The sequence below is a fragment of the Anastrepha ludens genome, chromosome 4 (assembly GCF_028408465.1).
Source record: "Anastrepha ludens isolate Willacy chromosome 4, idAnaLude1.1, whole genome shotgun sequence".
NCBI lineage: Eukaryota > Metazoa > Arthropoda > Insecta > Diptera > Tephritidae > Anastrepha > Anastrepha ludens.
In genome coordinates, this window is record NC_071500.1 from 48,124,725 (window position 1) to 48,147,866 (window position 23,142).

The following is a 23,142-nucleotide window of genomic DNA, read 5'->3' on the forward strand; positions in this document are numbered from 1 at the left end:
CAGTAGCTCAATATAATGTTTCAATGCCAAAAGTCGAAAAAAGTAGATCAATGCACTCCTGCATGAAATGTTTATAAGTTAATTCCATCTTTGTTGACAGAAAGCGTTCCACGCGAGTAGTATGTAATAGTGAAGCAAGCGAAAAAATACGTTCCACCTTTTCTATGCTTTTTTAATGCTTGAATATCGCTTCAGTATAGAATTGGTGTAGATTTACCAACCAAATATAAAATAGAAACTCTTCCTCTACTGATGAAGAAGTGTTCATATTCTAATGCACGAGATCATCGTAAAAATAAATTTGAAACTTATTTATGGATTTAGAAATTTGTAATATTAGCTATCGTTTTTACTATTGAAAGAGAAGTTGAAAGATTTATGACTGCTATTCGCGCATGGTGTAATGCTTCTGATAGAGCAAATAGTTTGGTCGCGTTCTTCTGATAAAATGTTTTTCCTAAATCGTTTATTTCCTTTACTTTGGCTGTATTAAACACTGATCTGTTGTCGACGTAATTCAAGTAATTTTTAACTCAATACGCTCAACAAAAATAATATTAGAACAAAATTTTATTGAAGGCTTCCAATATCTAGAAGTCTGTTACAAAATTAAAGCACTACACGAGCTATAAAGTAGGGCGTATGATACTTAATAGATTATTAGATCATAACAGGTGGCGCTAAAGTAATCCTCCTATCAGAAAATGCTATAAATTTTGCGATAGGCCCTTAATGTCAGTTCTGTTTTGACATTTGTGTAGTAAACACATGCGAAATACACGTTAATAAACAATGTTACGCTAAACTGCTCCAGAACGCGGAATATTGCCGACTATTTATTTGACCAATAATCGGTCGGTGACTTTGGCACAACGGGAATTTCGTCGCAGATTTCCTCGTCGTCCAACGCCTACTGGTGAAACACTGCGACGTTTAGCCGCTCGCCTCGAAGAGACTGGCACAACACGAGATGCTGCCAGGCGTGGCAGACCCCGGAGTAGCCGTTCTGCAGAGAATATTGCTGCTGTAGCCGAGGATGTCATGGAAGCGCCGACGTGCCACGCAAATGGGTATCAGTCGACGGTCTTTACAGCGAATTTTGGTACAAGATTTGAAGATGTTTCCTCAAGCCATCCTTAATCACCACCAAGAGGAAGATGATTTTTCATCAAAAATAATCATGAGTGATGAGGCCCATTTCCATCTTAGCGGGTACGTAAATAAGCAAAATTTACGCTTCTGGGGCACTGAAAATCCGCGTGTAACCCACGAAGCGCCATTACCCCCGCTCAAAGTCACTGTATGGTGTGCTGTTTTCGCTGGAGGAGTCATCGGAGCGCTACAGAGCAATGATCAACGAGTTCTTTTTGCCGCAACTTGATGAATTGGGATTGGAAAACATGTGGTTCCAACAGGACGGTGCAACGGCACACACTGCACGTGCCACAACCGATATCCTGAAGGGCACCTAATTTCCTGTTTTGGCGATTTGCACTGGCCAGCAAGATCGTCTGATTTGACCGCTCCAGACTTCTTTTTGTGGGGCTTTTTGAAGTCGCGGGTTTATGTCAACAACCCTCAGACTCTTGCAGCTCTTTAAGACAATGTCCGTCAAGAATGTGAAGACCTATCGCCGGAAGTTTTGGCCAAAGTGATGCAAAATGCCATAAAAAGAGCTCAAATGGCAATCAACTGTGGCGGCGGCCATTTACATGACATCATATTCTCGACTTGATGTAAAAGAAATTAAAAGACCAAATAAAAATAATCCACAAGAAGAATCAAAGTTTTTCTTTTTTTTTTAAATTACAGCCAAAAAACATCGCAAGGTTACTTTTGCGCCACCTTGTACATGTTCTGCAAAAATGCATCAACTAGAAAGTGTCTAGTTTATAGAAAGGAAAAAATGGAATTAAAATTGACTAAAATTAACTAAAATATATAATATTATTATAAGTTTGGCCATAAAACAATTAAATGAAGCAATACATTAAATTTCGAATTAATGCACTTTCTAATCTGCCGCGGGCCTTATCTAAGTACTTTTGGGTGTTTGTGATTTGTTTTTTACTTTCAGAGTGGATATTTTTTTTTTTTTTGTAAAAGAAGAATTATTTTATGAAGTTGGAAGTCTGTATATGAAAGGAAGATGTTCAACATCATATGGGATTAAAACTATAAAAAATCAACACGATTTTTGAGCAACTTCAAACCTGCATTTTATTGTAATAAAATTTAATGTGCTATAAAACTGTATGCCCAGAAGGTTTTTGAAGGTTTAGATTAAAAATTTTAATGTTTTAATGATAATTTTTTAAATTCACAAATTTTTTTTTTTAATTTTTTACAAAGTTTGGAACTTTGATTTATGTAAAACGGGTGATAAGCTTGAAAGTGACGACAGATAAGTACTTACTTATATACATACGTATTAGTAATTCAAAACTAAATTCAAAAGTAAAATTAGTCACTGTAATTAATAGTTCACTATCAGCATACTAATTTCTGTAAGTTTCGCGCAGTACAAACACCAACTTAAGCATGCATACAGCAGTTGAAAAATATTTAAGAACGATTATTATTATTACATCCATTCTCCTTTAAAAACTTAAAGATTCAACAAAAGTTTTCCAATATTTCTATTTCGGATAGTCCCTCGTCAATTCATGAATGGTCTGCCTCTTCTTCTCGATCTTTGCAGGTTCCAAGTCAAGGCGGCATTCGGTATTTCCTCATAAGACTTTCGCAGAATATGCCTTGTCCATCCATACTCTCTTTTCCTTATTTCACTTCTGATGCTATTTTGGTGTGTAATTCTCCAGATCTCCTCGTTTGTTATAACTCTTGGCCACCATATCTTAAGTATATTACGCAGACAACTGCTATACAACGTCTATTGACGTTATGAAATGTCGACAAGGTTCAAAAAGAATGGATTCCCATGTTGTCTTGGGCTTTTCAAATAACTGATCCCAATTTGTGATATCTGCGTACTGAGTGCTTTTTTTACGTCGTTTCAGAGATATTCTATTGAATTTAAGTCGGCACTCGAAAATGCCCAATCCAGAGCAGTGAACGAATTGTATTCGAAACCCCCTTTTTGCAACACGAGAAGTCTGCTTCAGATCATTGCCTTATTGGGATTTCCAAATCACCGGTAAATTTTCTTCCGCCTAAGGCAGCATTACATATATGTTATTTTGAAATACCTGCACTTACTGACCGCATCCCTATTACCTTCAATACGATGAATTGGAACGACACCGTTCCTCGAAAAGCAGCCCCACACCATTATTGAGCTTTCCTTGTACTTTATTATTGGTTAGATGAACTTGGGGTCGAATGCACGTTTTGGCCAGCCCACGTACTTCCTACTGTATCTGAACTAGCTATTTTTATTTTGGTTTCATCGCTGAATAAAATATAAGGCAACTTATTTTGAGGCCAGGAATAATGATTGCTTGCTGAGGTACAATTTTTCCCTTTCGAATCGTTTCAACTAAAGTAAAATATTGTAGAAATATTCCAGATACTTAATTTTTTTCTTACTTACCAGTTACAATGTAAAACTGAAAACGATTCAGAAAATGAAGGAACGAACAATTGAATTGAACGAAACCCCAATCGCTCCTAAGTAGGTAGGTGAGGTAGGTGAAATGGTTGAAGTACCACCCCGTTCTTAAGTATATTCCTCACAAAAATATCACTGTTCCTGCATTCTCAAGAGAAATATGTACATAAATGAACGCATTTAAATGAATATAATCCAAGAAAATACATACATATATTCGAGCGCAAAAAGTACCGTTAAGGCAGCATACTAGTTGCGTATATGGCTTGCATCGCTCTTAAGTATTTTTCAACGGCTGTACACACATACATTTGTATATGTATGCATATGTTTTTTACTTACATATGTATGTAGACGTGCTTGCATCTATCAGAACTTGTCCTTATATATAATAAAACAAAAAAACAAAAACAATAATTGCATCACCATATTCGAATTGCGTAAATATGATGCAAAATAATCAATTTCATTTTCATTTAATTGACTTTCATTCATGTACTTTATATTTTCATACACTCATACATACATATGTACATATATATGTAAACGCATAAAAATAATAATTGTTGCATGTTCAATTTCATGGTATTAAAATAAAAAGATTATTGACAACTGTTAATAAAGTATTACAAGTCGCAAATCATTTATTTTAAACACGGTATCAGCACAGTATACACAGCTGAGTGCTCATTTTCCAGCGTTAACCCATAACTTCCCATTGTCTCATTGAAGGTGCACTTACATTTTATATAAAAAAGTTCAATTTTAAAAAGTCTGGGTAAACGGTAAAATTTTTTCTAAGTCGTCTTTACCTCTGAAACAGAATGGATAATTGATAAGAGATGAAGCGGGAAAGAGATTGGAGTCTTTAGTGATAATCAGGCTGCGCTAAAAGCTTTGGACAACGCAAAGCAAATCTCAAAGATTGCTCAAGAATGTAAAAAGAAGCTTAATTCTGTTGCAAGACAGAATAAGCATATACTTATATGGGTTCCAGGACACTACGGGGTTCAAGGGAATGAAACGGCCGATGAATTGCCAACTGTAGATCAGCGGTTCCCCCACAGTGACCAGAACCAATAATCGGAATCAGTTTTGCAGGAATCAAGAAGTGGATCAGCGATTATATATGCATAAAAAGCGATCGTCCCATCTAGAGCGCTGTAGAACTGCAAAGTGTTCTGTGACAAGCTCAAAGAGAAAACTTTCGCACTTTCTCCTGAAACTTCGAAGGAAAGACGTTCGGTTGATAGTCGGTATTATTACAGGACACAATCCATGGGGTAAACATATGACCAAATCATTGGAATCATTGAGCACCCGTTTGCCTGCCTTGCTTAGAGGAAGTGGATGTCACTGAGTATTTTCTCTATGAGTGTACCGCATTTGCTAAATCAAGGCTACGAATTTTAAGTTCCGATGTCATGAGAACGAGTAAAATTCGTTCTCTCAAATTGGAGGATATTTTTTGATTTATCAAAGAATCTGGAAAATTCTTACAGATCTAACTACCTCTATTCCTCTATTCTATCTCATCTTTTTCCTTCTGTTACTTCTCTCATTTCCTCCTTGACTATCTTTCCAGAGCTCTAAATACAATTGGGTTTTTAGCCTGAGTGTTTTAGGAGTTACCAAATCTCTCGGTGCTTCTTGGCTCGACCTTTCAAATTTCAATTTCAGACGTCTTTATAATATAGTTAATCAAGTAGTGGTTGACAGTGGTGGTGCTCACTTTTTTAGGAATGTATTGTAGTTTTTCATAAATCTTTGAGTTTTGAGAATTTCAAACAACATGAGTTCCAGAGAAGCCCAAGTGATGACTTTCACTGGTAAACAGCCATTTTGGCGCAAGTGTCTAGGAATGATATCTTGAGTAATTTGGGTGTGCTGAATCAGAAAATCATGTCCATTTTGCCCCGTCAGGTCAAACTTTTTAGATATTACGAAAAAATCGTTTTTGCACTTTCTGCATAAGCATTATTTTCAACAATTTTTTCGCAAATTTTCTTAATGACAAAAATTCCCAAAATTCAGTTTTAAAAAAACTCATAAAAATGTAACGCGTATTTTTTGTCCAATTTCATAACTACTTTATTAATGTATTTAACGAAAGCAACAATTATATCAAAATTTGGGAAAATATGGGTTAACATAAGGCATTCGCATAGCCATGAGTCCTCTTTACGGTCTATTTCAGCAAACTCGTCGCGTCATATAGATACATATTATATATATTGATGCAATGAGATCTTTAATGTATGCCCTCTTTTTTACATAGAAGTATAACAATATAATAAATTCCTAGCAAAGGCAAACCCTGAATTTGCAGTTTTTCGGTTTGAGAGAATTTTCCACTGCATGTGTGATGGAAATCGTGTTTAAACTGGAATTCGTTTGTTTCATTATTGTGTATCTAATACTCAGGTTGTGCAAATTGTTATTTTTATTGTTGTTTTTCAATTTTGCTAGTCAAACAACTAATAGGACTCTTCTATACGGCACTTATCTGCTCGGTTTCTCTCGGTATCGGCATGTGAAAGTAACATCAATATCTATATTTTACAAAAAAACGTAATTTTAGGCAGCTCCATTCCATCGCTGCGAAGATATGTTTATTTAGACCAGTTGCTTCATCTATTCGCCACTTACTAACGTTAGGCAAAAAGAAGAGGCCTGATACCAAATGCGACCCTTCGCTATTATTTTATCTTAATCACGTGATTTTTATACCCTCACGCACTTGTTCTCAAGGATATTATAATTTTGTTCTATGTACATTCTGTCAAAAAAGCACCGAAAACTGTTCAATAAAACGCAAAATAATTGTTTAATCATCAAAATTTATTTTGTCGCCTTCAAATTAAGCTCTATTCGAAGCAATACACATATGCCAACGATTACTCTAGTCAACAAAGCGCCTTTTAAACGCCTTTGAAGAGATTTTCTTCAGCTCTTTCAGCGAATTCTCCTTAATGGCCTCAGTCGACTCAAAGCGGCGTCCGCGGAGTGTCAATTTAAGTTTTGGGAAAAGGAAAAAGTTACAGGCGGCTAATTCCGGTGATTACGGTGGTTGTTTGATGATATTTTTCGAGTTTTTCGTCAAAAAAGTGTTCTCAATGTGAGCGCTGTGAGACGTCGCGTTAACATGGTGCAAGATCCATGAGTTTTCTTTCCGTTCTAGGGCCGTTTCCTACACACATTCTCTCTCAAAAGTCGCATAACTTCCAAATAATATTCTTTATTTACCGTAGAGCCATTTTGAATGAATTCCGTGCACAACACCATGATAATCTAAGAAAACGAGTGGCATGACTTTCACTTTTGACCGACTTTGACGTTTTTTTTGGGTTTCAGTTCATGTGGATAACGCCATTCAGCCGCCTGTTGAGTGGTTTGCACTTCTCATCACCTGTTATGATGCGATGATGCGCTGGACAGACGTTGGGTCCGAATTCACTTGCTCAGGCATGTCTTCAGGCACCTTCTACCGATAAATTTTTTGAAAGAATTTCAACTCTCTTGGAAGGAGTCGAGCAGCCACGCGCCTCATGCCCAATTGATGGTGTAAAATGTTGCGAATTGGTTCGTGAGACATGCTAAGGTCACGACATACCTCTCTCCAACTTAAATGATGATTCTCCAGTGCCATTCCTTTGACTTTGTCGACGTTTTCACCAGATCGGGGCAAATTTTCCACGACACAAAATTTAAGACGTATTCTTTGTTTGATATTTCCATCCATGCGATTCTGGCAGAACCTGCGGTTGACACTAAAATGATAAAACGTTTTTTCTAATAGCGGTCGTCCCTCTGCAGGTAAAGCTCCGAACGTATTTCTGCTTGAAAAGTTCCTCTTAGAAAACCATTTGCCATTCGGAGTCGGCTTAAAATTGTAGGTCCATCCATTTGTGGAACAACATCAAGACGCACACCCCAAATAGGAGGAGGAGCTCAGCAAAATGCCTAACAGAATTATTTATTTATTTTTTATTGAAAAGGCGCGAAATCGGTCAATAAGCACACCCACCTCTCTTATAGCGTTAGTTTTCAAAAAAGCAAAAGAAATGTGATACCTTTTCTATAAAATAAGCTCAATTACGCAAATTTGGTAAGAATGATAAACTCAAAAAAGAAATACGGTGAAAGAAAAATTAAAAAAATGGGGGTGCTGCGCTTGGTCCGGACCAAATGTAACCTTTCTTTAGTTGCTATTGTAAATTATGTTTTAAAAAAGTGTAAATAAATACATATGTATGTTTTGATTGAAAATTGGAAAAGCTAAAATGGGCAAGGGAGGCATTTTTAAATAATTGAAACAATGAAATTCTCCCTGGAACTGATTGTACTAGCTTAATGGCTATGCATATATATGTTGTATATGTATGTATGTATGTGCCTCTATGTTAATATAAATTCATATATGTATTTACTCAAAGTATGCGAGTGCTTTTGATACATTTCCCATTTCATGCATTTTAAAATGCAAACAATAAATTTCTGTTATCAAGACTTCCGTTTTCATACGTCACCGTGAAGGGGCTTCCGCGCAACTCACAATTTTATCTGCTAACCATAGCGAATCACACAACCGCAGTCAACATGTTTAACGCTATAGAAATATTTACAAACCTAGGCACACATACGTATGTACATACATTCATTGAAACAAACAAATATGCATATGAGTTGTAAATAAAATAAATTACATGAAAGCAACAAGCACCAAACAACAGTCATTCATCATTTGAAAGCGCACTTAAATCGGATTATTTACATCCACACTTACAAATGTATATCTACTCGAGAGATTGTAGATATATATTACATGTGTAAACATACCTATATACATCCATGCATACATATATTCAAATGTGTTTAAATGCTTGCATGATCAAATGAGTCATGAGCCCAAGAAACCAATACCACTAATTGTTGGTTGTAATAGGCTAAGGCTATGCATCTCACCACTTTTATCTTGTGCACCCTTGGCCTCAGCCAGCGTTACTAACCTAGTCAATTTAGGTGCTAACCAAGAATACATGAGTACCACTTACGAGCAGCAGTGGCATACATATACATATACATCCATGCATATGTACGTATGTATATATAGAAAATGGGACGTCTCAACAAAAGGAATACAAAGTCAAGAAAATTTTTGGGCACTAGGAGCATTTGTGTATACATATGTATGTTCTATAGATCTAGCGAGGCGGAAAGTTAGTGAATTGACAGTGAAAGTGTAAGAAAAAGACTTTCCTGTAAACATTCCTATGATATTGCACGCGCCCATTTAAGAAAAGTATTAAAATTAGCCATACGTATACGAGTATAACTAAACAAACACCACTACAAATTTTTAAATAAATGATTAGCAGTGGCGTGTGTGCAAACATACACATACGAACTTCTTGTTTGGTTATGAATGGCTACGGTTAACCAAAAATTTCTGAAGAGACATAAATAATAGAAATTAAAGAATGCCTAAGCTGCTAAGAAACAGGGTGATTCATTTAACGTTTGCGATTTAATTTAACTCGTGTACATAAGAAATCTCCGAAATTTTTTTAATTAATACTTTCTATTGGAAATAGCAAAGCTTGCCATTAAACAGGGAACATAATTTCATTCAATTGACACACACGTTTGACTTCACAGGCGCCCATTCTGTCACCCCAATTTTTCCGTATATTTTCGGGAGTTCTGGTACTTGCAAACCTCAACTATTAATTTATCTCTGGATGATTAACGTCACATTTCGCAGCTTCTAGGCAGTGGCGTAACTAGGGTATGGCAAGCAGGGCACGTGCCATGAGCACCACTCTATGGGGGACGCAAAGTGACACCTCAACTTAGTATATTCAATGTATATTCAATCGCGATTTTGAACTTCAGTTTTAAATAAAGATACAGGAAGTCAGGATAGTCGACTCTGTAATCTGTAAATTCGCCAGCGAGAGAAACTGAAACGTACACTGTCTGCGCCCCTCTACGCTGTGTAAAGTCAAAGTCGGTTTAGCTGATGACTCCCGGTGACTCGAACAGCGTGGAGAGGCACGAGCGCGACGGAGAAAGCAGTATGTGCGATCGAGAGAAAACACCGAGGTGGGAAGTGAAGGGCCGCCCCCCCTTCTGGACATTTTACGTCTTTGCGTGCAACTAACTTGCAACGTCACGGCACTTGTGGTGTAAACAAAACCTTCGCTCAGTGTTTTTCATCCCCTCTATCTCAATGCAGTGAAATATTGTTGAATAGTTTGATTGTTTGTCACATAAAATAAAAAAATTGTGTAAGCAGCCAACATTTCGGTAAGTATTCTTTTTTATCGAAGAATATATTTTTATTTGTTATGTGATATCCATGATCAATAATTTTCGAAATTCATTATCGAAATTGCATTCCTATACATAGGAGATCGATCATTGAAATTTTAATAAATATGACTTAATTACTTTCTTACATTATATGCAGCTCTAGCAAACGCTCGTTGATATTTTTGCGGACGAATTTGTTAGTATAATTTTATAATTATGTAATGAAATCTATTACATATAAATTAGTTGTCATTTTCTCTTCCGAAACCACTTAACCGATTTCGATGAAATTTGTTTTTAATGTGTAATTTGGACCAATCATTTAGACTTAGTTTTTCATTTTTTTATTGGTAAATCCTTTTTTTTTCATTGTTTAGTTTTTTGCGAGAGATCCTTCAGCAAGTTAAAACTTGTACGAGGGGTGCCTTTTATATCTCGGGATTAGAGAACAAAAACAAATTTTAATCACCGAAAATCACTTTATCGTTTTTCAAAATATTCTCCATGAAGATCTATACACTCTTGCATGCGTTTGAACCAATTGTCGAAGCACTTTTGCCACTCTGAATGAGGTACCTCCAAAACATGCATTCTGAATGCCGCAACCGCTTCTTCAGGTGTCGAAAAACGTTGACCTCTCAGTTTCTTTTTTACGTACGGGAATAAAAAGAAGTCATTCGGTGCCAAGTCAGGATTATACGGCGCATGACCCATTAATTCGATGTTTTGGGTGCTCAAAAATGCAGTTGTTTGAGCCGATGTGTGAGAGCTCGCATTGTCCTGGTGAAGAGTGATCCGTCTTTGACGATTGGTTTTCCTAATTTCTTGGAAGACAACTGTCAAACAAATGGTTGTATACCACTCAGAATTTACTGTTCTGCGTTGTTCTAGTGGTACGGTTGCGACATGTCCAGTTTTTCCGAAAAAACAGGCGACCATTTGCTTGGAAGTGCTTCGTGCGCGAACAACTTTTGTTGGATTTATCTCATCTTGAAACACCTATACAGTCGACTGCTGTTTACTTCCGGGCTCATAAGCATAAATCCATGATTCATCACCTGTCACGATGTCATAGACGTGTTTCGAAGCCCCGCGATCGTATTTTTTGAGCATTTCCTTCGACCTTTTTTTGAGCGAACGAATTTTTTTGACAGTCAAATGTTTATGCAATATTGAATGTGTGCTGGTCCCACTAATGCCTAAGATTTTCTCAATTTCACGATAGATCACAAGACGATCTTGCAATATCAGTTCGCGCGCAGCATCAATGGTTTTCGGAACAACAACTGATTTTGGACGACCTTCACGAAATTCGTCTTGGAGTGAACTACGACCACGATTGAATTCACCATACCATCGATAAACACGGGTTCTTAATGAAGCTTCATCGCCAAAAAATGAACTAAGTTCATCCATGCAATGTTGCTGAGTTAATCCACGTCGAAAGTTGTAAAAAATAATCGCACGAAAATGTTTACGATTTAATTCCATTTTTGGACCGAGATGAATCTTTTAAGTTACTGTAAACAACAGAAATAGCGCTGGTATTTCAAAACGTTCTAAGTACGTAAAAGCCAAAAAATGTCAAACTTTGCGATACAGCTGTCAGTTGCCAGATTGCAACACGCCTCCGCTCCTCAACTGTGCAATGCAATCTTTGAAATAAATTCATAATAATTATTACTTATTAAATGAACTACCTAATTCGCTTAATTATTTATTTACAATATTATTTATTTTATTATTAATATTTATTATTTTATTTAAATTTTTTTATTATTTAAAATGGAAGAGTTATCCACAAAGTACATATTTTATTGGCCACACACAATTACACTTTATGAAAGTAATCGCATCCGTGCAACCAATAACGCAACTTAATGTAACGGTCCTTTTACATTCACAACGAAGCACTGGTGCCATTTGTCGATAGATAAAGACAGCGTACCTGTTGTAATGACCATTTGTGTACATAGGAAATAGATAGTAGCATTCGGTTCGCAAAAAAAATATAAATTTCTAAACCATTCTAAGTCATTCGATGACGGAAAACAGCAAAAATTATATAGTAATTATTCCGATGGGGCGGCCGCCGTAGCCGAATGGGTTGGTGCGTGATTACCATTCGGAATTCACAGAGAGGTCGTTGGTTCGAATCTCGGTGAAAGCAAAATCAATAAAAAATGTTTCTAATAGCAGTCGCCCCTCGGCAGGCAATGGCAAACCTCCGAGTGTATTTCTGCCATGAAAAAGCTCCTCATAAAAATATCTGCCGTTCGGAGTCGGCTTGAAACTGTAGGTCCCTCCATTTGTGGAACAACATCAAGACGCACACCACAAATAGGAGGAGGAGCTCGGCCAAACACCTAACAGAAGTGTACGCGCCAATTATTTATTTTTTTTTTATTCCGATGGGGTGATGAATTTTGCGCCACCTTGTATATATATGTATGGCGTAGTTATTAACTAATCAAAAATAAAATGATTAAAAATGGGTATGGGCCATACATATATGAACGTAATGCAGCGAACTCGACTTTGTATGTACAAAAGACTATTATTATTTTTCTTTACTTTAACATTCTTTTTTTTTTTATTTTATGAATCTGTATGAAATCACATACTCATTACCTCACTCATCCTTAATTTGTCATAATCCTGTAGATTATTTAATGAGAAATTTTACTTAGAGTTGGCAAAAGTTAATACTCCTTCTCCTACCCCCTTCTGTAGCAGTTGACCGCATAAAAATAAGAATAAAATCTATCTATCTACATACTATACATACAAGTGCACGCACAATAATAAAAATATTGTGAATACGAAGAGAATATGCTAATTGTGCTCTGACCCGTTATGAGATGCATATAATCGCACAGAGTAAAGTATACAGAAGCTTGGAAGCTTAAATGGAAAAGGTGGTAAAAGTGCGGAAAATTAATTTAATTTTTACTGAATTCAAACAATATTGCCGGTTAGTATTGCCTCAGTAATGCGACAAAATGAGGATTTTTTAATTCACATTGTAATTGACTAATTGTAAAAGACTAGTGAACTAAAACGATTTTAGAGTTGTGTCGGTCTACCGCACAGTATCAGGGCCAGCTGTTCAAGTGATAAGCGGTTCAATACCGACAGATTTACTAGCCTTTCAGAGGAAAAAGTTGTGGGCAAAAACAAGTTTATTAACCGTCAGCATGCGAAATAAAGAACTATACGATAAGGCTATTGCAAGGCTGCTGGAGAAACGAAACACGAGCAGATAGACGGCCAGGCTATTAAAAAAAGTTACTTCATGGTATAGCAGCAGTTTCGGTGAAGTCAATATTTCCAGAAATATCTTTTCAAAATGGGGATTTGCGAACATGCATATTCGGCGATGCAGCCGAAGATGACGCAGAAAACACATTTTTCCATGTTATGCGTGTATGCATACAAAATCGTCTAACGTTGGAGAGTGCAGTCGGTCACATAACGACAGAAAATGTAATTGACAAGATGCTAAGCAGCGAGGAAACGTGGGTAATCATTAGTGATTTCGAGGAAAAAGTTCTCTGGTTGAAAAATCGAAGTCTAGACGCAGACGCGCAAGCGTACACCTTGTAATGAGGACGATGGACCGCCACTCTGAAGTAATGCAAAAGCGCTTCCAGGGTGGGCGACGGTTCCAAATGACGGGGAGTTTTTTAGTCTTCGGACATACCATTGCTTGGACGGCAGCTTTGATGATGCATTAGGCATTTTAAATCTCCTCATCGGCAAACAAAATTTGCTGTCATGTTATAGTAAACTAAGGTGTATTTCAAAAGTGACACCTAAAAGTCAGTAGTAAATAATTCTTAGAGGGCACCTTTTTTATATCATCTTTGACATTTTTCAAGTAGACAGAGGTACAATTTTACATTGTAGAACAACGCGTGAAAATTATTGAAACTTATTATGAAAATGGTCGATCTTTCACAACAACTTGTCGCAAAAGTCGTGATATTTTTATTGGAAATTTCCATCCGAATGGGTCGACAATTCAATGGAAAATTTGAGGAGGAGGATAGACTGGAAATCCAAGGACTGTTGAAAATATTGCTGCTGTAGTGTTGCTGAACAACCTTTAACATCGATATCTCGACATTCTTAACATTTACGAGTCATGAATAGATGGGCATTGACTATAAATTAGGTAATTTTTCACAAATAACTGTTAAGAGACGTTTTTCAAATAAAAATAATATACATTTTTACATCCTTTATTTATTAACGCCTATAGGCGCGTCTTACGAAAGACCCTTTATAATCATGGATAACTAGATGCGAAGCTCTACCATTGGATAAGTCCAAAATAAACAAGACTGGCGTCATAAAAATGTGTTTGATGGCGTCATCTTTTTAATGAGTTAGTGCGTGGAAAGTTGCATCTCTAGCTTACTTCCAATGAAAGCTTGGAGACATTCGGTTCAGTGGAAGCGAAGTTATAGTGTCTGAAGTGTCAGTATGTGTGTGTCATCTTTACAAAAATGAGTTTCAAACAAAGAGCTAATATCAAATTTTGTTTTAAAATCGGTAAAAAGGTTATGGCAATGATTGTCTATCTCGTGCCAGAGCTCATGAGTGGTTTTCACGTTTCTGAGATGGTTATGAGGACATAAATGACTATGAACAATCAGTATCGTCGGTAATCATCGAAAACTCCATCGAAATTGTTCTTTAATTTATCAAAACTGAACCGAAGTCATCGTTGAAATTCATGGCATCGGAGTTGAATATCTCCAAAACATCGATTTATGGCACTTTAACTGATCATTTGGGCTTACAAAAGTTTTGTCCACGTTTCATTCCGCACAAGTTAACTGAGGATGAAAAATTGCTCAGAATTCAACATTCGAAAGATCTCATTAAAGAGGAGAAACCACCAAAATAACAACGCGTTCGGAAAAGTCAAAAATCATGTCAATGCTTATTTGTTTTTACGATTCCAAGGGAATTGTCCGCATGAAGCTCGTGCCAATGGGCCAAACCGTCAATGCAATTTTCTATCTTGGCGTTTTGAAGCGTTTGTTGCATCGATTTCGCCGGATTCGCCCTGAATACCGCGAAGGAGGAAGCTGGCGCTTATTGCATGATAATGCACCATCTCATCGATCTACTCTTGTGATTGATTTTTTGAGAAAGAACATCCTGAAGGGCATTCCAGTCAATGACCTGAAACACTCTTTCGAAAAGTTTTTAGATCGCGCAAAGGGCCTCTTGTTCAGCCTACGTATACAACGTTATGCCAAGTAAATGAGAGCATGCAATTTTTGTATAATATATGTTTTCGCTCCCAGTTTCATTGACCTCGATAAATACACCCAATAAATCCGATTTTAACTCTTAGCCTCCTGCTAGCCCTCGGCCAAATAATTATTTTAAAAGATTCTCATTTATGGTAAATATATCATTCATAATTAGGCAGGACCTGACAACTTTACAGCATACTGCGTATATAGTTTTAAGGATGATACGCCAAATAAATTTATGTAAAAAATTAATATCAAAAATGTCTTGAAGACTTATTGAATTAAAAAGAAATCAATCATATGGTAGCACGGTTTTCTCCCTGCTCTTAATTTATGTAATTTACGTAACTTAATAACCCAAAATCAACAGCTCTCTAAGTTTCGTAAGACTGAAGTAATCATTTAAAAATGTTTCCCATTTCGTAGGTTGCTCTTAAATTGACGAAGTTACGTTAAAGTCTAGAGTAAGTGCATAAAAAGTCACGAATGTTTATTTTCGGTAAGCAATCGGAGGAGAAAAACATTTTTCTAATAGCGGTCGCCCCTCGGCAGGCAATGACATACCTCCGAGTGTGTTTCTGCCATGAAAAAGCTCCTCATAAAAATATCTGCCATTCGGAATCGGCTCGAAAAGGTAGGTCCCTCCATTTGTGGAACAACATCAAGACGCACACTACAAATAGGAGGAGGAGCTTGGCCAAACACCCAAAAAGGGTGTACGCGCCAACTATATATATATACTAGCAAACCCGGCCCCCTTCGCTGGGCACACTAAAATAGAAAGATATGGTTTAGAACAGAAACTATATGATTTTCATATTATTTATTTCTTTATTCTTTATTCAAGCGCTTTGTCATAAACAATATTTTTGGTTTTTCTATTTGTTTTTGAGTAAATATAAAATCTATATTAATTGAAAATCAGAAAAAAAGAAGATTGTTTTTAAATTTCAAATCAACGCATATGAATAAAACATCGTCTTTTTTCCTGATCATCCATGAATTTTTCGTTTCAATTTATATGTTTTATTAAGCATTGGAGCTTTTTTAACCATTATCCATTTATATTTTTCAAAAAAAAAAACGAAAAAAAATTTTTTTCCACGAACACATAATTTCATTCGGATTTCACATTAAATTCTCAAATTTCGTAAGAAATTAATCACTGTTCCAAAATCCCTTCCAAAAAAATTCACAAACAATTTTTACATGTTGCACTTACGTTTTTTCCTTATGGCATCCAAATCAGAAATAATGATTGACACATTGTAACTCACACTGTCAATTTGACAGTTCAGTTCCGCCCCAAGCGTTAAAAAAGTAAGCGACATTATGGCTGGTTCAAAAGAACGCTGTACCCGTTGCCAGTGCTCCGAATTACAACCAAACTTTACGAAACCCATTTTCAATACTCACTTAACAATGTGCGTAAGCTTGGTTTAATTCGGTGCAAAGACACGGCGGGTCCACGTTTTGGCATATATTTCGAGACCCTAGTCATCAATAGGTATGAAAATTACCCCGTATTAAAGCAGTTATCAACAGCTTTCATTTGATACCCATATTGTACATACACAACCAAAGGTTACCCGGGTCCACGTTTTGACCTATATCTCGAGAAACCAGTCACGGAGCGGCATGAAAAATACTCTGTACTAAAGCATTCACCAACAGCTTTCATTTGATACCCATATTGTACATACACGTCCGAAGGTTACCCGGATCCACGTTTTGACCTATATCTCGAGACCCTATATACCAATAGGTATTCAAACTATACGGAAATCATCTTCAATACCTACTTAACAATGTGTGTAAGTTTGGTTTAATTCGGTTCAAAGACACGGCGGGTCCACGTTTTGGCATATATTTCGAGACCCTAGTCATCAATAGGTATGAAAATTACCCCGTATTAAAGCACTTATCAACAGCTTTCATTTGATATCCATATTGTACAAACACATTCTAGGGTCCACGTTTTGGTCTCTATCTCGAGACCCTAGTCACGGAGCGGATGGAAATACTCTGAACTAAAGCATTCACCAACAGCTTCCATTTGATACCCATATTGTACATACACATCCGAAGGTTACCCGGGTCCACGTTTTGACCTATATCTCGAAACCCTATCTACCAATAGGTATCCAAACTATACGGAAACCATCTTCAATACCTCCTTAACAATGTGTGTAAGTTTGGTTTAATTCGGTGCAAAGACACGGCGGGTCCACGTTTTGGCATATATTTCCAGACCCTAGTCATCAATAGGTATGAAAATTACCCCGTATTAAAGCACTTATCAACAGCTTTCATTTGATACCCATATTGTACATACACAACAAAAGGTTACCCGGGTCCACGTTTTGACCTATATCTCGAGACCCCAGTCACGGAGCGGCATGAAAAATACTTGCACTAAAGCATTCACCAACAGCTTCAATTTAATATCCATATTGTACAAACACATTCTAGGGTCCACGTTTTGGTCTCTATCTCGAGACCCTAGTCACGGAGCGGCATGAAAAATACTCTGGACTAAAGCATTCACCAACAGCTTCCATTTGATACCCATATTGTACATACACATCCGAAGGTTACCCGGGTCCACGTTTTGACCTATATCTCGAGCCCTATTTCCAAAATAAAATATAATACACGTTACTCGTGGATGATGTAGCTTTCGAATGGTGAAAGAATTTTTAAAATCGGTCCAGTAGTTTTTGAGCCTATTCATTACAAACGAACAAAGTTTTCCTCTTTATAATATTAGTACAGATATATCGGAGGAGCAAAGCTGATATTTTGAAGTATAATTGACTCGTAAGTCCATCAGAAATTCTCCCATCTTCAGGGATGGTAGTGCTAATCGATCTAATTTCAATAGCATAATTTGAGTTTTTCTTGCAAATAAATAGAAATTTTTAAGCCCAGTACCATAAAGCTTAGAAATGAAATTCACTCTCGTCAGAGCAAGAAATGACGCGAAAGTCTTAGAAGGCAAGTGGAAACAAAGATGTTTATCAACATCGAAATTCACTGCATTATGACACCGCTATACTAGCACTCTTACTGACTGTTTGGCCGACAGCGTCATTGCTGGAAACATTATTGTCGATATAAGGTTACTCTCCCCTGTCAAATGGAAAAATAACTTACAGCAAGCCCTTATATAAGGAAATCATAACGAAGTGCACAGCAACTCTACAAAACTAGAAAAGTACATAGAAGGAAGCGCAAAAATATAACATCATCTTCCGCTCGAGAAGAAGTTAAGAACAGCTGTGTAAGTCCGCTGAAGCGCTAGATTCCAATATAAGCTTGATTATTATGCAGATGCTATGCAAACGATAGCGCTAACTCTGATAAAAAATAGCCCACTATAGAAATAGCAAGAACAGTAGGTGGTAGGGGCCGCTTACATAGCAATTTCTAGATACAAGTGATTGTGTAGGTACGATTAATTAATCCACATAGTTGACAATTTTTTCTTTGCAAATTGTGACGCTGAACTTGAGACACTTCATTTGAAGTGGCAGTGACATTTAAAGCATGAAGTGGCAAAAAGTTGAGTAAACGATTGCGTGTCACTTTACTTGTGCTTTTGTATAATTTGGATGACTTGATTACTGAACATGCATACGAGGTGTGTTCAAAAAGTATAGCGAACTTTGTGTTTTTCCAAAAAACTTGTGCCAACGTTTTTTGCAATCTTCGAAGCACTTCAAAAAATCATTTTTTTTTTGTCTTGTTCAGCTCCTTCTTCGATGCCGGCTTTATCTCGTCAATCGTAGCGTAGCGTCGTTCTTTCATGGGGATCTTCAGTTTTGGGAATTAGAAAAAGTCACAGGGGGCCAGTGTGTTGTTTTTGGCCAAAAAGTCGCGCATAAGCAACGATGTGTGAGCAGGGGCGTTATCGTGATGCAAGAGGCAATTTTTGTTCTTCCACAAATCTGGGCGTTTCTGGCGGATTGTTTCGCGCAAATTGCGCAAAACTTGCAGGTAATATTCCTTATTGACCGTTTTAACCTGTGGCAAGAACTCACGATGCACAACGCCCCTGCAATCGAAGAAAACGGCAGGCAAAGCTTTTACCGAATTTGGTGTGCTTCTTTCGGTCTCGGTTCGTGCGGCAGCTTCCATTGAGATGATTGAGCTTTGGTTTCCACGTCATGGGTAGTTGCGGACCGAGTCCAACATCTCATCAGTAATGTTCATGCGATGCTGCTTTTGGTCGAAAATGAGCAGTTTTGGTACGAATTTTGCGAGGACCCGTCTCATGCACAAATCATTGAAAAAATCGAATGGCACGAGCCAATCGATATGTCTAGGTACTCAGCAGCTTCTCTAACGGTGATTCGACGATTGGTCAATACCATTTTCTTCACTTCATCGATTTTTTGGTCTGTTGTTGAAGTGCTCGGGCGTGGGGCAGGCTTCTCGTCGTTCACATCTTTTCGGGCTTCTGAGAACATTTTGTACCTCCGATAAACGTTGCTTTGGTCCAAAGTAGCTTCTCCGTTCAAAATGGCCGAACTCGTCGGCATGAGTGAGAGACATGAGTACCAACATATCGCCACAAAAAAATCGAAATTCGAATATACGTAACCTGCGAAAGTTCCAAATTCGCGATACTTTTTGAACACACCTTTCACATACCTATTTATATACCTATACTATATGTGCAGGCCCCTTGCTGTGCTGGCTCCCATGGTTAATATTAAAATTTACATCAAACTCAAGTGCGTAAATAATGAATCAACAATCAAAGTTAAATTATCAAAATGAATTTTCCTTAGTTATCGACTAATACCGGAGATTAAAGAAAATATGTACATATTTTAGCAAAAGGAATTGAGAGGGCACAAAAAACCATTAGGTCGAAGTGCAAACCTCATTCATTCATTGAAGAGGAATTGATGAAGCATTCCAATAATGCATGAAATTGCTTTTCAAAGCCACATAGTACAATTTCCAAACTTAACTTTTAATAGCTGTTCGACAAATTCATCAAGAAATCAGAAGTTTGTGCAAATAACGGCTATTTATAGCATGCTAATAAAATTTTCGCAAATATAACTTATAGCTTATTTGTTTAGAAGCGTATTGTAGGACTATATTAAACAACTTCGATAAACCTTGATGAACAAGCTGAATCTAGAGTCCGAAAAAATAAGGATACTTTGTGATTTTTTTCGGGAAAATTCTAGAAGAAATGTATATTACAACAAGTAAGAAAGTGCTAAAATCGAAAACGTTAAGAAAACTTCAAATAAATTCATAAATTCAAAATTAGGCCACCAGAATACACCACCGAACAAATATCTAAAATGAAGTCGCAATACCGATAGATGATGACGAAAAGTTGAACAAAAAATAAAAAGTTTTAAATGACGCAAGTCATGTTTCTCTCAGCAAATCCCACATGCATAGAAATGGTCGATTTTATTCAACTGACTCTTCAAAATGTGAATTTAATTCAAGTTCAAGCACAAATTTGAAACAAAAGTTATGTTCTATAACGCAATATCCGGAGAAAGAACTTCGAAGCCTTGCTTCAAGCCAAGCTGTCTTGCAGCACACAAAGAAATATGCCAGAAGGAATGTTTTCAGCAAAATTTGGATGCCTTTCCTTAAGTAGTATCATTCTGATGGCAACTGTGTATTCTGACATAAGGAAGCGTTATGCCGTTTTGCCTGGGTTAGAGAGTGCTGGCTGATCTGTAAAAAGATCTCACTTAGGCATCTAAGGTCCATTGTGTTACCAGTAATATTATTAATATTAGTAATATTACTATGAATTTGGAGTCGAATTATTATTTTATGTAATTCGTAATGCACCTTTTAGCGAGTTTTCACAAGCTGTTCAGCAATCCCTCTTGCCAGCAATATCCTTCAAGGATGAAAAATATGTTGATCCTAAGAACATTTGTCGAGGTCTACAAAGAGCAGAGCAGTGGCAAAGAAAAATTACCCCTCGTATTCGCTTAGTTGCAAGTGTTAAACATTTCGCTCTGGACTAATCCCATTTAGGATGCGTGATGTGGGGTGAGGCAGTGACGTACTCCAACCAACCGTCAGTACTCCAACCAATATTTTCCAGCCTTTTCTAGTGATTGATTAATTAAAGTTTGTATTAGTTTTCATATTCCAAGTCCTTAGCATAATTTTGGCACTTTTATACGAGGTTGAGTGTTCTCATATCGATTACGTTTCCAAAGCTAGTTCCTCACTTAGTTCCGTTTTCAGAAAAGAGAGAGTTAGGTACATTTCTGACGTTATGCCGATAAAATGCAGTAGTTTTTAAATAATAGAAAATTTAATTTTGTACCAAAAAACGGAAAATCAAAACTTGCCCCAAAGTTATACAGTAGGTTGATGGTATGCAAAAACAAGTGGAGAGCTAAAAATTGTGAAGAGCTCAAGACAATAATCTGCGCATATACTTATACTTACATCTTTTATTGGGTGTTGGGCCAAGCTCTTTCTCCTATTTGTGGTGTACATCTTGATATTTTACCACAAATGAAGGAATCTTCAGATTTTTGCCACCTTCAAACGTCAGATGGTTTTTTATGAGGACATTTTTCATGGCAGAAACACACTCAGAGGTTTGCCTGCTGAGGGGGACAACTATTAGAAGAAACTTTTTTCTATCATTTGGTATTCCATTTCCTTTAAAATGTTCGATTCAGTTCGGCCTTAACTTCTTGTGCTGGAAGACATTTCTTACATTCTCATTTTCTTGTTTGTTTTTACTTGGGGAAATCCCTCCCTCTGTTTTGCCTGCAAAGGTGTTTATCTAAAGAAGCCCTTCTGTCTGTGGGGTATTCAGGAATATTAGATTTTGTTTTTAATTTCTTCTGCAAGGTCCAGGCCAGATTTTGAAAATGAATATTTCTTCGAATTTGGAATTTGTTTTGCTTGTCAAAATAAACAACATGCATTTTTACAATTAATTCAGCAGGCGCGCATTGCACGTCATTACCGGTCTAGAGCAGATAGCCAGTCCAGCGTAAAAAAATGTGCTTCTTTTTTTAAATTGAGCATCACGACTGCAAAATATTGTGACTGTTTTAATTCAGAAACATTTTTGAACAGATTGGCTAACGAATTTTCAATATCAAAATTTTATTAAGTTAATTTTTTAGAAATTTTAAGAAATTATGTCATGATTTGTATTCATAATTTTAAAATAAATAAGTCTACGTTTATGCCTTTATATGTATATATATTTTAGTTTGGGAAAAAATAAATCTATTGTATTATTTGTGCGTAAAATTTTTGCTCAAATGTTTTATGGTCGATCTTTAGCTTCTGAGCGATTATGATTTTTTGTATGTATGTTTTATCGACATTTTTGAAATTATCGACATTTTATGTAACATCAAAAGTGCCTGAACGGAATCGACAAAGCAAAAAGTGTCCAGTTACAGTAACGGCACGACAAATACCATTCACAATTTCAGCGGCCTAGCTTGCATTTTCGCCTTTATCAAAGAAAAACTGTAAAATGTACCGAATTTTCTCTTTGTTGACTTCCATTGTTAACACTTTGTAATTCTCAACTGAATACAACAAACAAAAAACAGCATAATAATTATTTTAGTGCGAAATGTGACCTTGACAAGGAGCATGAACTTTACGCGTTATCGATCACTACAGCCGCCTGCAGAGAAAATTTCGTTTTCCCCAAACTAATATAAAATATATGTATAAATACATATATTTATTATTATATCTATATGCATATATGTATCTATATTTATGTACATTATATTATAATATACCTTCTGCTCAAATATGAACGAGGCGTTATCAATAAAACGGTCCGCGGATGACATATGGCAAAAATAAATTTTTTGGTAGGACTGTTATCGCGCAAACGCTTTAAAACGTCTAAATAATATTCAGCGTTAACCGATTTTGCGATTTGTGCGATTTTCAAGCACAATTTCCTTTACTTTTCCGATGTTTTCGTCGTTT

At 36.6% G+C, this 23,142-nt stretch overlaps 1 protein-coding gene across 1 annotated transcript in view; it reads right to left on the minus strand.

Annotated features, from left to right (window-relative positions):
- LOC128861819 (uncharacterized) overlaps positions 1-23,142 on the minus strand; it is a 186,819-nt gene that overhangs the window by 163,034 nt on the left and 643 nt on the right. The window lies entirely within an intron of this gene.